General features: G+C 38.6%; 1 protein-coding gene and 1 long non-coding RNA gene across 4 annotated transcripts in view; one reads left to right on the forward strand and one right to left on the reverse strand.

Annotated features, from left to right (window-relative positions):
* SLC2A9 (solute carrier family 2 member 9) overlaps positions 1-15,222 on the reverse strand; it is a 240,673-nt gene that overhangs the window by 182,199 nt on the left and 43,252 nt on the right. The window lies entirely within an intron of this gene.
* LOC129533231 (uncharacterized) lies at positions 391-8,741 on the forward strand. The gene is made up of 3 exons (XR_008679297.1): positions 391-796; positions 1,032-1,148; positions 6,019-8,741. It is a non-coding gene; the product is annotated as an uncharacterized lncRNA (long non-coding RNA).

The raw sequence follows: 15,222 nt of genomic DNA on the forward strand, positions 1-15,222 counted from the left end.
GTACCTTCCCTCCACATTGAGGGGGTAGCTCAATGCTACAGACCCCACGGTCAGCTCTACGTTGATACAAAGATGAGAACTTGGACTTTGGTCCCAGGGAAAGGTGGACACGTGGATGACCACCTGACCACTATGTAGAACAAAGCAAGTCTGTGAGAGAGGAGTACTGTTTGTGGGAGGCAGAGATGGGGACAGCTGATTCTAGTGGCTGGCAGGAGAGAGGGCCTCTCAAGAGGCCCCTGCTCGCTGGGTTTTGCAGGATGACAACAGTCAGGGAATGTAGAAAAAGGAGGTCGGGAGGAAGAAGCAGCAAAGGCAGAGGCTGGGAGGTGGGACCCGCATTGTGGGATCCTGGAATGGGATGTGGAGTCACAGTGGGATCCTCTACCTTTTGTGTGTGCAAGAATCACAGCCAGCGAGTCTGTAAACAATGAAGATTCTTGGGGAACCACCTGCTTCAAGATTCAGATCTTGAGGTCTGGAATGGGGCTGAGAAGTCTCATTTAACAAACACCCAACACGCTTGTTAATTCCAATGTGCTGTCTATTGGGCTTAGCTGCTCTGTGAGGTGGAAGGGTGGATGGGTGGAGATAAAGAGCCTGGAGCCAGGTCATACGGACCTGGCACGTCACCATCCTGGGAGGTCTAAACCCTGCAGAGGGAAATCAGGGAGTCAACACTGAATATGGAGGGGGAGACATTCGAGAATTCTTACCAAAGAGTTGCTGAATGTTTATTAAAGCCAATTTTGTATGCACCCGGGTATACAAAAGAGTCTGAAATTATACATGTCGGGTAGGTTTCAGAATCTTGGTTCAACAGGGATTGGCCAGGGCAGGGATGAGAATTTACATTTCTAACAAGTGCCTCCCCAGCTGGTGCCAATTCTGCTGGTCCTGGGAACACGTTTTGAGAACTCTGGGTGTTATTTAAAGGAGTTCAGGCATTAACCTGTGAGGGACTCTGAAGTGGCAGGAAGAATGCAAAGGTGACGACCTCTAATCTTCTTTTCTCCTATTTCCCTTCAAAGGAAATTCATCATGCAGTGGCCCTCAACCCATCTGAACATTTTCTCTGGCTACAGAAAATGCCTGGGTCGTGCCCCGAAATGAATCTTCATTTCAAAGAGAAACGGTAGGATTTACAGGTCAGTGGAGGATAAGGACGATGTTGCTGGGTGGCTGGGGCTTAAAATCACTTTAAAATAGATGAGTACATTTCTTCTAATATTCTTGATAAAAATCAAAAGTTCTTCTCTTCCTGGACTTGAATGAAGTCCAGAGAGTTCTAAGTCAAAAAGTTCACAGAAAACAAGTGCTTTCAAACACTTAGGGTCTGGATGAGAAAAATATGAGGCTGCAAAGGACTGTTGTGCTCAAATTCCTATACCAGACTCTAACCTTTGGGGACAGCCCTCTTGCCTCTCCATCAACAAGTCAGGACGTTGGTCCTACCACAGAGAAATTATGGGCTGCAAAACCAGGAAGCTCAAGTCCCACTGCCTCCCTGCTGCAGACATTCGGAGTAATTATCACCCCTCTCTGAGACTGAGCTTTTCATCTGTAAAATAGAAATTTCATAACATCTTTTCTAAGTACTGCCACATGACATAAATGACGCGATGACTGACATCAATTTGGCACCAGTTCCAGGCACTGTTCCAAGTGCTGAACATGTATTCTCTTTCTTAAGCCTTACAAAATCTCCACGGAAGAGGTCTCATTATTAATGCTATTGTATAGGTAACAAATTAGGCTCAGAGAGGTTAGCAACTTGCCCAAAGTCCCACAGCAAGTGTGTGTGTGAGAGGTGTGGGGAGCTGGGATGCAGATCCAGGCAGTCGGGCACGAGGGCCCAGGTGCCCACTACACAGCCCTGCAGAGGCTGTTTTGGGCCTTTCCCTTTGAAGCTCATTTCTCTCTGATAGAATCATACATTATCACCCTTTTTTAATCTCATGGGAAATTTTTCTGCATTTTACGGATTAACCATAATTATTGTGATATAATAAAAATCACTTGTAATTTTGGATCTGTTTTTTACCATTATAAAATGGTAAGTGCTAAGAAAGAGCTGCCATCCTTAAGCAAACATGGAATATTAACAAAAGATGATCACAAACTGACCACAGAATAAACTATCATATGTTCCCCAAAGAAGAAACTTATGGATGACCTTTCTTTATGTAATAAAACAAAACTGGTAATGAATGAGGATAACAAAATCCCATCTACAAAATCCCAAAATCCCAATTGAAAACATTGCTCTAAATAATTAATCTGTATTCATTTGTGTGTTGTTTACGGTATCTGTTTTTACATTTGATTCTTAAAATCATTTCAGTTATTTTTTAAATGGTGTAAATTTATATAGTTGTATGCTAACAAATTTGAAAGTTTCGATGACATAAGTGACTTTATTGAAAAGACAGAAATTAATGACATCAACTCAAAAGAAAATAAAAATAGATTTTTAAGAAAGTAGTTAAAAGATACTCAAAGCATTTTTTTCCCCAAAAGACTCCAGGGTGCGATGGTTTTACTAGTGAGGTCTTTTAATACTTTGATTATCAACTAACGAAATGTGAGAAATTACATTTCTGTCTCTGCAGAACAGAACAGCATCAACAGGAAACAAATATACTTATAAGAAATTCTCATCTATTATTTTTGCCTATCAAATACCAAAGCCTCATTTAAATGCTTGTGGATGACATGGGCAGAGTGAGACCAATGCCCTTGTGCCCTGCCAGCGGTAATGGAAATTGAAGCAGACTATCCGAAAAAAAAATTGCTCATATGTACAAAAGCCTTAAAAAAAATTTACACTCTTTAACCTGTTATTTCTATTTCTGAAACACTAAACTACATGAATAATTACAGATTTGAATAATGATTAATGTAGAAGATTATTCATCTGAAGTTTACAAATCACACTTTTTCAGTAATAAACACACTGGAGGCTGGGTGAAGTGGCTCACATCTGTAATCCCAGCACTCTGACGGGCCAAGGCAGGTGGATCACCTGAGGTCAGGAGTTCAAGACCAGCCTGGCCAATATGGTGAAACTCCATCTCTACCAAAAATACAAAAATTAGCCAGGTGTGGTGGTGGACGCCTGTAGTCCCAGCTACTCGAGAGGCTGAGGCAGGAGAATTGCTAGAACCTGGGAGGCGGGGGTTGAGAGCCAAGGTCGAGCCACTGCACTCCAGCCTTGGCGACGGAGTAAGACTGTGTCACTAAATAAACAAACACTGGAAACAATCCAAATGTCCAGCAAATAAAAGAAAAATGAAACAAATTATAACTCATAAATAGAAACTAGTACAATTATTAAAATATGGTGTAATGTAAGCATTGCTTTGGTCTTTTTTCCTACCCTTTTCCCATTTTTTCCTAAGCTATTCATTAAACCAAACAACATTTCCTCTGTTGATTTTTGAGGTTTCCTTTTGCACACATTAAAATCATACATAGAAATGAATTTTCTGCTTCTGGCCATCCCTTAGTGCCTTTGATCTTTCCATTCTTGTGCCCATGCTGCATTGTTTTAATTGTTGTCACTTTATTACATGTTTAATGTACTCATTAGCGTCCATTTTCAAAACTATGTCAGAAACATACACTTGCTTATTCTCTTGTGGGAACTTTAGAACTCTTTCCTCATTTTCCATCACAAACAGAAATGTCATTGAACTTTTGATTGAAATTGTATTGAATGAATACATTAGTTTGAATACAATTGAGATTGTTTTTTAAAATTCATTATTATCATTATAAAATTAGTAAAACTATCACAGCAAATAATTTTAATGACTTGTTCACAACATCAGGTTGCAAAATAATCAGAATACAAAAAGTTATAAATGCAATGAACCAAATTATGTGCTGCTTAAATTTTATAAAAGACTAAATATCATTGGGCCTATTAATACACATTAAAATTATGTTATGTTGAAACATGTTTATAAAACTAAAAAAGGATTTCATCTATAAAATATTTGTATGTGATAGTTTAAAATTTCTTTCTAGATTTTCACTAAAAATTAAGATTAATAAGAGTTAAGCATTCTGATTTCTACATATAATTCTTTATGTAAAATGTACCAAAAAAGTAAGAACTGTTTTTAATTAAAAAATTATAAGACAAAATATGTACTTCATTTAAAAATAATTTTTTTTAATTAAAAGGTTATTAAAAGTTGTGTCAAAATATGGATTTAGAAAGAAAATATAAACAAAAAGAATCCAGTAAATAGAAAGAGATATAAAGAAAGTTATGGGAATAAAGATATATTTCTGGTAAGAAAGGTTTAAGAAAAGAAAATAACTTTACATTAAAAAATCTTGCCTGGTAAATGTTTTTTCCTAAAATAAAGTGACTGGTTATTTAAAAATAAGAAAGTATAGAACAAAACAAAAGTTATAAGCATGCCATGAAAGTTACGAAAGTCTGTGTAAGTTGTAAAAGGTCTGAAAAGGATAAATTTACAAAAGAAATTTTGTATGTGATCAAGTTGACTATATTTAAAAGGGAATTATTTATAAGCCTTTCTAAGGTTTGAGTTTTGATATTAAAAATACACCAATACAAAACTAAAAATTTGGTCCCTTATGTTAAAGCGACAAAGTTTTCTTGAAGTAATGATCTGCTTTTAGTAAAATTTACAAGAAGTTTTGATTTTTAATTCTAAAAATTTTCAGCCACTTTCTAAACTGTAGCTTATTTTTTTTTGTTTGTTTTATAGTCTCCATTTAATTTAACTAGTTTTTAGTTTAAAATGCTATCTTCTTCTTAAAAATGGTATCTTCATTTCTCAAGGTGGAGTTTTCGTCTTGAAGCTTCTCAGAGTCCTATCTCAGAAGTTCAATTTTAATGTGTCTCACAGCATAGCATGTGCAGTTCATACTACATTGCCTTCTGTTCTTTCACTTTCTTCCCTTGAGAAGGTACATCTTTTTACTTGGCTGGAATGTTGACTTTCTCCTTCAACTTCTTTGTTAGTTCCTATAACTTCTTCCTCTCATTCTAACAGCTATTGAGGCCTGACACTAAAAATGTTTGTCTCAAAGACCTAGAAAAGCAATGTTTCTTTTTTTCCAGTATAACTTGATTCTGTACTTAGCTTTTCTTCATGTGTCTACATTGTTCCATGTAACCAGGGAATTTCTCATGCTTTTACTAAGAGCCATATATCCCCCTGTTTAAGGTAATACTTTTCTTGTTTATGTTCCACAGTGTACAGTCATAGCCTTGGATACACATTCTGAATACATACAAGTACTTTTTCATCAGGTTGTCTAAACAGGCTTCCCATGAGGTGAACCAATCACATAGAAGGAGGTTTTTCTTTGCCTTTTTAGTAACTGGCCTAAGAAACAAATATTTTATATTTTATCAAGATAATTTCCTGTGTTGCCTTTACTAAATTTTTTTATTACTTTAAAAAAATGGAGACTTTAAGGGTTAAAGTTTTTTTAATATCTATATAACTTTCTGTATTGCTTTTAAGATCTATAATTATCACTCTAATTAAATAAATGACTATCACACAGTGCCCTGTGATACTGTTTTGATCAGGTATTTTAAAACTTTTGGCATCTTTGATGGACTTCCCCAGCATCAAAATGCTAAATTAAATCTTTTTGACATAAAATTAACTTTGAGATTTTCCAGTCAGGCCCCTAGAAAGCCTCAAAGGACTTCTCTCTCATCTTGTAGAGATATTAAATAATTAGGCTTATTTGGTAAATTATATGGGAAATATCAAATGCTAAGTGATACTAGATCTTTCAGTTACATTTATGGATATGTTATTGGTATATATGTTCTAAAATGGTAATAAAACTCTTAAAATCTTCTATGTTATCAGTCATAATTTTGATTATTATATTGTAGGCCACAAAATAACTAAATTTCCTTGTAAATTTCTGGTTATGGGGAACTTTTATCCTATTTTCAACTATGGTAGTTTTAAATTTTTGTCATTTACAGTTATTTTAAATTTTTCTCTAAAGGTATCTGCAATTAGATTCATTACAAAGACTTTGACAAGTACTCTTAAATACAAGTTTCAAAAAACTTTAAGATCAATGTGGTTTTTTTCCCCCCAAGATGGCAGATTAGAGGCATTGTTACCATGCCTCTTGTATTAGTCCCTTTTCATGCTGCTGATAAAGACATACCTGAGACTGGGTAATTTATAAAGAAAAAGAGGTTTAATAGACTCACAGTTCCCCATGGCTGGGGAGGCTTCACAATCATGGCAGAAGATGAAGGCATGTCTTACATGGCGGCAGGCAAGAGACAGCATGTGCAGGGGAACTCTCCTTTGTAAAACCATCAGATCTCATAAGACTTATTCACTATCATGAGAACAGTATGGGAAAAATCCGCCCCCATGATTCAATTATTTGCCACTGGGTCCTTCCCACAACACATGGGAATTACGGGAGCTACAATTCAAGATGAGATCTGGGCGGAGATGAAGCCAAACCATATCACCTCTCATACTTGGAAAGACAAAATAGTGTGTAGAGACTCACGCTATAATTTTTTTCCCAAGAAACACCACAGGCATTTAACCAGAAAACTGAAAGAAACCACAGACTCTTTGAAAGAAGTGGTGGCAGCAGCCTACACCATAAGCCAGGTGGAAAACTGTGAGTCCTCAGAGTGTGGCAGTGGGAGAGACTGCCTCTGTGACACACACTCCCACTAGGGAACCTGATAATATAGGCCATGGGGGATGGCCTTGGCCCCACCCAGCACTGGAGCTGAGCAGTGGGGAATGTTGAGAAGGAGCAGCATCGGACATGCTTTGCGTGCACTCCTAGACTCCAGTGGGGATGGAGAGAAGACATTCCTGACTCTACTTCACACGGAGCCTTGCAGAAGTCAGCCAGCCAACTCAGGTGGCAGTCACAGGTTGAGAGAAGGTCTCAACTGTGATTCACGACATAATCTTGAGTGGGGATGAACTCCCTTGGCCAGAACTAAGGGGCAAGCGGGGGTACTGTAGTCACAAGTACAGAAGCTGGGCACCCCTGCTTTGGGGTGGACCAGGAGGGGCACGGCCTGAAAACCACAGTTTCTGTCTGGGTGGGGAAAGCTTATAGCCTGTGGCAGTTTTGAGTTCTCAGTGCAAGGTTCCTGGAACCCAGCTAGCTGCGTTAAACAAACAAAAAGAGTTTGTGCTGTTGCTAATATTACATGCTATACTTGGATAAATTCCCCTAAAAGAGTTAAGACTCAAAGACACAAAATTAAAAAAAAAAAAATGCAGGTTACAATGAGGGAAGAAAGAGACCCTCTCATATTGTTTTATACTCAGTACCTGTTTTAAGAAAAAAACAAGGAAGTGAAACCAAAGGCAGGCAGCCCAGCGCCAGGCGCCAGACCCAAAACCGGACCCAAAACCAGGCCTGGGCCTGCCTGGCCTAAACCTAGTAGTTAAAATTCCACCCCTGACCTAGCAACTGATGTTATCTATAGATTCCAGACATTATATAGAAGGACATTGTGAAACCTCCCATTCTGTTCTGTTTCACTCTGACCACCAGTACATGCAGCCCCCGTCATGTACCGCCTGCTTGGTCAAATCAATCACGACCCTTTCATGTAAAATCTTTAGTGTTGTGAGCCCCTAAAAAGGACAGAAATTGTGCACTCAGGGAGCTCGGATTTTAAGACAGTAGCTTGCCGATGCTCCCAGCTGAATAAAGCCCTTCCTTCTACAACTCGGTGTCTGAGAGGTTTTGTCTGTGGCTCATCCTGCTACAACAACAAGTTTCACCTAATTTGTCATGGTCATTTAATTAATTTAATTTATTTAACTGGTTGCTTTTAAACCTAAGTTCATGGATCACAACTAATATACAAGCTGAGATTGTCATATTACTATTAATTTTACTTTGTATTTTTCTTTTAAACCTTGTACCTATTACTTGTTAAATTTCTACAAAACAAATCTTCACAGAATAATACTGGCCCAACACTTTTAGATAATAGTAAATGCCTACGGAATAGACAAAAACTTAAACTTAACACTTGATTTTAGGTAGATGTAGCCTGAGAACCACTCTCTCCAAACCCCTCTTGTTGCTCAAATGTAGCTAAAAGAGTTTAGACACTAACTCCAATTACGCCTTCCAATGTAGGACCAGCCAACAACGTGAGACAGGTCAATCCCAGCTGCCTCACCGAGGGATAATCAAAACCTAACTACAAAATGGTTAGCCAGTGATTTTTTTAAAAAATCTTGATCAAAAAAGGAAATGTGAAAGTTGTCAGAATAAAAATAAAGTCACCTGTGTTAAAAAGCAAAAATAAAAGCAAGCCCCTGAAAAATAAAGCTAGGGAAGGTCATGAAAGGAAGATTCTCATATACAGATGCCTGCTGACAAAAACTATTGCAAAAGACTGCAAAAACCTTGCACAAAGGCCACTACAACCTTACACGAGAAAATACTGCTGCGAGAACACCTGCCTAGCAACTGCCTGTCCAACCTTGGACTGATGCCACCCTTGTTATTGATCCTTCTATTCAAAGATAACTATCTCAAAAACAATTACATAATTCTTCTCATTTTTTCTTTAAAATCCTTTGTCTTCTTTTACCTCCCTGAATATGCACATGGTTTACTATGGCACACCTATGCCAATTGCAATGCCCATTCCTGAATAAACATTGTTTTCTTTCAGAAAGTCTCCCTGTTTGTTTGTTATTTAGATTGGAAAAATTTGCAACCATTAGAATATTTCTTTCCTTGAGAGGAAAGAAAAGTGGGAGCTCAAAGTTAATCATTCTTATCTGAAATAAATGTTCTTCTGAGCATATAAAATCATTCCTTTATGGCCTTACATCATTCCTAATCTCTCTTCTCATACTTTTGCCTGTAATTTTCATCTAAGTCTATTTCTTCTTTATCTTTGCAAGAGAAATAGCTAATTGATTTGTTTTAAAAAAATATATCATTTGGAGTCACATAAATGTTCAGCCACGACAATTGTTTTATGATGTATCTTTGATTAAATTCATGGAACCAGCATTAATTCCTACATTTATTTCCCTTTCTTGCCTTCTGGCAGCCTACTCTAAAAGCCACCTTCATCTACCACAGGCTCAGCCATAAAGCAAGTTTCAATAGATTCAAAAGAATTAAACTCATACCAACCATACTCTCAGACCACAGTGGACTAAAATTAGAAATCAACACCAAGAAGATCTCTCAAAACCACACAATTACATGGAAATTAAATGACCTGCTCCTGAATGACTTTTGGGTAAACAACGAAATTAAGGCAGAGATCACAAATTATTTGAAATAAGTGAAAACAGAGATATAACATACCAAAATCTCTGAGATGTAGCAAAAGCAGTGGTAAGAAGAATGTTTACAGTGCTAAATGCCTACCTCAAAAAGTTAGAAAGATCTCATATTAATAATCTTATCACCACTCCTAGAGGAAGTAGAAAAACAAGATCAAACTAACTCCAAAGTTAGCAAAAGAAAAGAAACAGCTATAAAATCAGAACAGAACTGAACAAAATTGAGATCCAAAATCCATACAAAGAATCAAGGAAACCAAGAAACAGCTATAAAATCAGAACAGAACTGAACAAAATTGAGATCCAAAATCCATACAAAGAATCAAGGAAACCAAAAGTTCATTATTTGAAAGGATAAATGAGATTAATAGACCACTAGCTAGATTAAAAAAGAAAAAAAAGAGAGAAGATCCAAATAAGCACAATCAGAAATGATGAAGGTGACAGTATAACTGATTCCACAGAAATATAAAAGATCTTCAGAGGCTATTATGAACACTTCTAGGCACACAAACTAGAAAATCTAGAGGAAATGAATAAGTTCCTGGAAACACACAATTTCCCAAAATTCAATTAGGAAGAAACTGAAACCCTGAACAGAACAATATCAAGATCTGAAATTGAAAGAGTAATAAAAAACCAACCAACCAATAAAAGCCCTGACAAGATGGATTCACAGCCAAAGTCTATTAGATGTACAAAGAAGAGCTGGTATCAATCCTGCTGAAACTATTCCAAAAAATTGAGGAGGAACTCCTCTCTAACTTGTCCTATGAAATCAGCATAACACCAATACCAAAACCTGGCAAAGATACAATAAAAAGAAAATGTGGCACATATACACCATGGAATACTATGCAGCCATAAAAAAAGAAGTTCATGTCCTTTGTAGGGACGTGGATGAAGCTGGAAACCATCATTCTCAGCAAACTATCGCAAGGACAAAAAACAAAACACCGCATGTTCTCACTCATAGGTGGGAATTGAACAATGAGAACACATGGACACAGGAAGGGGAACATCACACACCGGGGCCTGCTGTGGGGTTGGGGGAGGGGGGAGGGATAGCATTAGGAGATATACCTAACGTTAAATGACGAGTTAATGGGTGCAACACACCAACATGGCCCATGTATACATATGTAACTAACCTGCACATTGTGCACATGTACCCTAAAACTTAAAGTATAATAAAAAAAAAAAAACAGAAAACTACAGACCAATATCCCTGATGAACATAGATGAAAAAATCCTTAACAAATTACCAGCAAACCGAATCCAGTAGTACATCAAAAGTTAATTCACCATGATCAAGTAGGCTTCCTTCCTGGGATGCACGGTTAGTTTAACATATGCAAATCAATATAAGTGATTCACCACAATAGATGCAGAAAAATGTTTTGATAAAATCCAACAAGGCTTAATGATAAAACCTCTCAAGAAACTAAGCATTAAACAATCATAACTCAAAATAATGAGAGCCAACTATGACAAACCCACAGCCAACATCATACTGAACGGGCAAAAGCTGAAAGCATTCCTCTTGAGAACTGAAACAAGACAAGGTGCCCACTCTCACCACTCCTATTCAGCATAGCAATAAAGTTCTAGCCAGAGCAATCAGGCAAGAGAAAGAAATAAAAGGCATTCAAATAGGAAAAGAAGTCAAACTATCTCTCTTCACTGATGATCTAGAAAATACTCCACCAAAAGTCTCCTGGAACTGACAGGGGATTTCAGGGAAGTTTCAGGATACAAAATCAATGTACAAAAATCAGTAGTATTTCTATACACCAATAATGTTCAAGCTGAGAGCCAAATCAAGAATGCAATCCCATTTATAATAGCTGCAAAAACAAAACAAAACAAAACAAAAACTAGGAAATAATCTAACCAAGGAGGTGAAAGATTTATATAAAGAGAACTACAAAACATTACTGAAAGAAATCACAGATGACACAAATGGAAAAACATTCCATGTTCATGGATTAGAAGAATCAATATCATTAAAATAGCGATACTGCCCAAAGCAATCTACAGATTCAACACTATTTCTATCAAGCTACCAATGTCATTTTCCACCAAACTAGAAAAAAAAAATTCTAAAATTCATGTAAAACCAAAAAAGAGCCCAAATAGCCCAAGCCATCCTAAGCAAAAAGAACAAAAGCCAGAGGCATCATATTACCTTACCTCAAGCCATACTATAAACCTACAGTAACCAAAACAGTATGGTACTGGTACAAAAACAGACACATAGACAAATGAAACAGAATGGAGAACACAGAAGTAAAGCTGTACACCTACAGCCATCTGATCCTCGACAAAGTTGACAGAAATAAGCAATGGGGAAAGGACTTCCTATTCAATAAATGGTGCTGGGATAGTTGGTTTGCCATATGTAGAAGAATGTAACTGGACCCCTACATTTTACCATATACAAAAAGTAACTCAAGATGGATTAAAGATTTAAATGAAAGACCTCAATATAAGAATCCTACGAGAAAACCTAGGAAATATCATTCTGGACATTGGCCTTGGGAAAGAAAATTGCAAAAGAAATTGCAACAAAAACAAAAATCGACAAGTGGAATCTAATTAAACTGAAGAGCTTCTGTAGAGCTCTTCAGTTCAAGAAACTATCAACGGAGTAAACAGACAACCTATGGAATGGGACAAAATAATTGTAAACTATCATCTGACAAAGGGCTAAAATTCATAAGCTATAAGGAACTTAAACAATTGAACAAGCAAAAAACAAATAACCCTGTTAAAAAATGGGAAGAGGACATGAACAGACACTTCTCAAAAGAAGACATACAAGTGGCCAACAAACATAAAAAATGCTCCATATCAGTAATCATCAGAGAGATGCCAATCCAAACCACAATGAGATACCATCTCACGCCAGTCAGAAGGGCTGTGATTAAAAAGTCAGAAAACAACAGATGCTAATGAGGCTGCAGAGAAAAGGGAACACTTATGCACTGTTGGTGGGAATGTAAATTAGTTCAGCCACTATGGAAAGCAGTATGGAAATTTCTCAAAGAACTTAAAACAGAACTACCATTTGACCCAGCAATCCCATTATTGGGTATATATCAGAAAAAAAATAAATTATTCTACCAAAAAGAGAGACGCACTCATATGTTCATGGCACCACTATTCACAATAGCAAAGACATGAAATCAGCTTAAGTGCCCATCAATGGTGGACTGGATAAAGAAAATGTGATACACATACACCATAGAATACTACGCAGCCATGACAAGAAACAAAATCATGTTGTTTGCAGCAACATGGATGGAGCTGGAGGCCATTATCCTAAGTGAAATAACACAGGAATAGAAAACCAAACACTGCATGTTCTCACTTATAAGTGGGAATTAAACAGTGGGTACTCATGGACATAAAGATGGCAACACTAGACACTGGAGACAGTGGGATAGATGGAGGGGAGGGAGAGAGGGGAGAAAAGTTGAAAAACTATTGGGTAGTATGTTCAGTACTTGTGTGATGGGATAAATTATACCCCAAACTTGAGTATCTCTCAATATACCCAGGAAACAAGTGCGTACATGTACTCTCTTAATTTAAAATAAAAGTTGAAGTCATAAAATAAATAAATAGCTACCTTCTTGCTAACCTTCTTCACCCTCTGTGTTTCAAAGCAATTGCCTACAATGAAGCCCAGTTTTTCTCTCTCTTTTTTCAAAGCTTGGTTGTCTCAGTCTTTGAAGGCAAATGGGAAATATGATTAAAATAGTGAAAATGAAATTCTGACGCTTAGTGAAATAACTGTGAATTTCACTTGGCTGGAACACTGCAAATCCCCAGAGACATGAATAAATATTTCCCATTTGATGTTCTTTCCTGGACCAGAAGCCCTAGATCCACATTCCCAGAGCATAAATTTGAAAACAAAAGGATATTTACAGGGTTCCTCACCCATCTTCCTGGCCAGGGCCACGACTGTCTGGAAACTCCCATCTGATGGGAAGAGACAGCCTATAGGGACCAATGGTACACCTTTTGGCTAGCTCAAAGCCAGAAGGTGGGCATGGGCAGCTGTGCCCCTTGGCTGGCATCATGTTCATGAGCCCTGTTGTCCCTGGGAGAGAGTGTCCCAGCCTCAGAATCTAGGTACCCAGGTCCTCGAATCAGCTCTTCCTTCCAGTTGCTCTGTGACATGCACAGTTCACGTCAGTGAACTTGTCACCTTTTCCCCTGCAGAGCTACTCCTCCTCTTTCACAGCTCCCTGTCTTAGCATCTGGTACCACCATTCCATCTGGCTGATGTGCCAGACGCCTGGGAGTTATTTTTGACTCCTCCTCTCTGGGACACCACATCCCATCACCACTAACCTCACTCAACCTCATCTGCCTCTCTCCATCCACACTGCCATTACTCTGACCCATCTCATAACTGGACCAGTCAACCCCTTCAGTCCTGGCTGGGATCCAATCCTTTCTCCATGCTGCAGCCCAAAAGCCTTCTTGAAGCACTCATCATGTCCTCAATGATGTCCCATTGCTTTGGGGTACAAATAAGCCTTCACAGGTACACACTCCCCATCAAGGTGGGTGAAAGGTGGCCCTAAGGCTGGACCCAGCCCACAGGTGGGACGTTTTTTGTTTTCTAAAGGTCAGTTTCCAATATTTACAAATTATGAAATATGACAAATCTGGATTTGTAATGTCTCTTGAAAATCAGAAAATCTGTCATCTCTAGGCCAGTGTCTGTGATGGAAACAGTAGGGGATGCCCTTGTCCCTCAAGCAGCCACAGGTCCTGGGAACCTCTCACCTTGCCCATCCTTCCCTGTGCTTATTTACAGCATAGGTGTGGCCCTCTCTGCTCCCTGCCTTGTCAGTGGTCTCTCCCTCTCCCTCTCCCCCTCCCCCTCCCCCTGCTCCTGACACCTGAGTTTTTCTGCCTCTGAACAAATGCCAGGGCCTTCCCCCATACTCTTACCTCTGCTGGAACTCCCTGCCCCCATTGCCTCTCTCTTCCTACAGACCCGCCCAGATAAATCCTACTCATCCGCAAGCCATGAGTTTAGATGTCACTGCTGCAGGAAAACCACCCCCGATGCCCTACCAGAGGTCAGTGCCTATTTTCCTATCACCTGTGGCCATTGGTCAATTGCCCTCCTATGAGCTCCCAAGGGCAGGGCTAGCCTGATGACCTCACCACTCTACCACCAGCAGCCAACCCAATACCTGGCACAATAACTAGCACACAATAGAAGCTTTCTACACATTTGTTGAATGACTGGATAAACTTGACGCCTCTGGGTTAGTGTGCATACAAGTAAGATGCCATCGACTGGCGTGACAAGATGCGGAAGCAAATGGAAATCTGTGTGGGAGAGGCACAGGTGCATGGTGTCCTAGGATATGCTGAACAGTCACTATTTGCCAGCGATGTTTTCCCAGAGGAAGTCAAGCTTGAGTGGAGCTTGGGAATTTGGGACTTGCAGCCATGCCTGCTACTGAAGAGGACACCGGGTCAGAGAGGTGAGTTGACCCGCCCAAGGTCACAAAGTCCTTGCAGTCTGAGTAACAAAGATGTGGGCTGTACCTGACGTGCTCAAAGCTGTAGCTCCAGCATCAACTCAATGTTTAACAAATGTGGTGAATGAATAAATAAAGGGCGAAGACAGAGGTTGAAGAAAGACCTTACGGACTCAAGCAGGAGAAAGAACTTGATATTGATTTATAAACAAAGTGGAATTTGGAAATGATCCCCAAAGAGAAAAGTTTAGCTCTACTGAGGTAAATATTTATTTACTTTTTTACTCCTAAAGGACTATAGCACTCTTCATTGACTTTTAAATGTATTTTTGTTTAAGGAGCTGAGACTGTTATCTTGTTTTTATTATCAACAT

This window comes from Gorilla gorilla, chromosome 3 (genome assembly GCF_029281585.2).
Source record: "Gorilla gorilla gorilla isolate KB3781 chromosome 3, NHGRI_mGorGor1-v2.1_pri, whole genome shotgun sequence".
NCBI classification, from domain to species: Eukaryota; Metazoa; Chordata; class Mammalia; order Primates; family Hominidae; genus Gorilla; species Gorilla gorilla.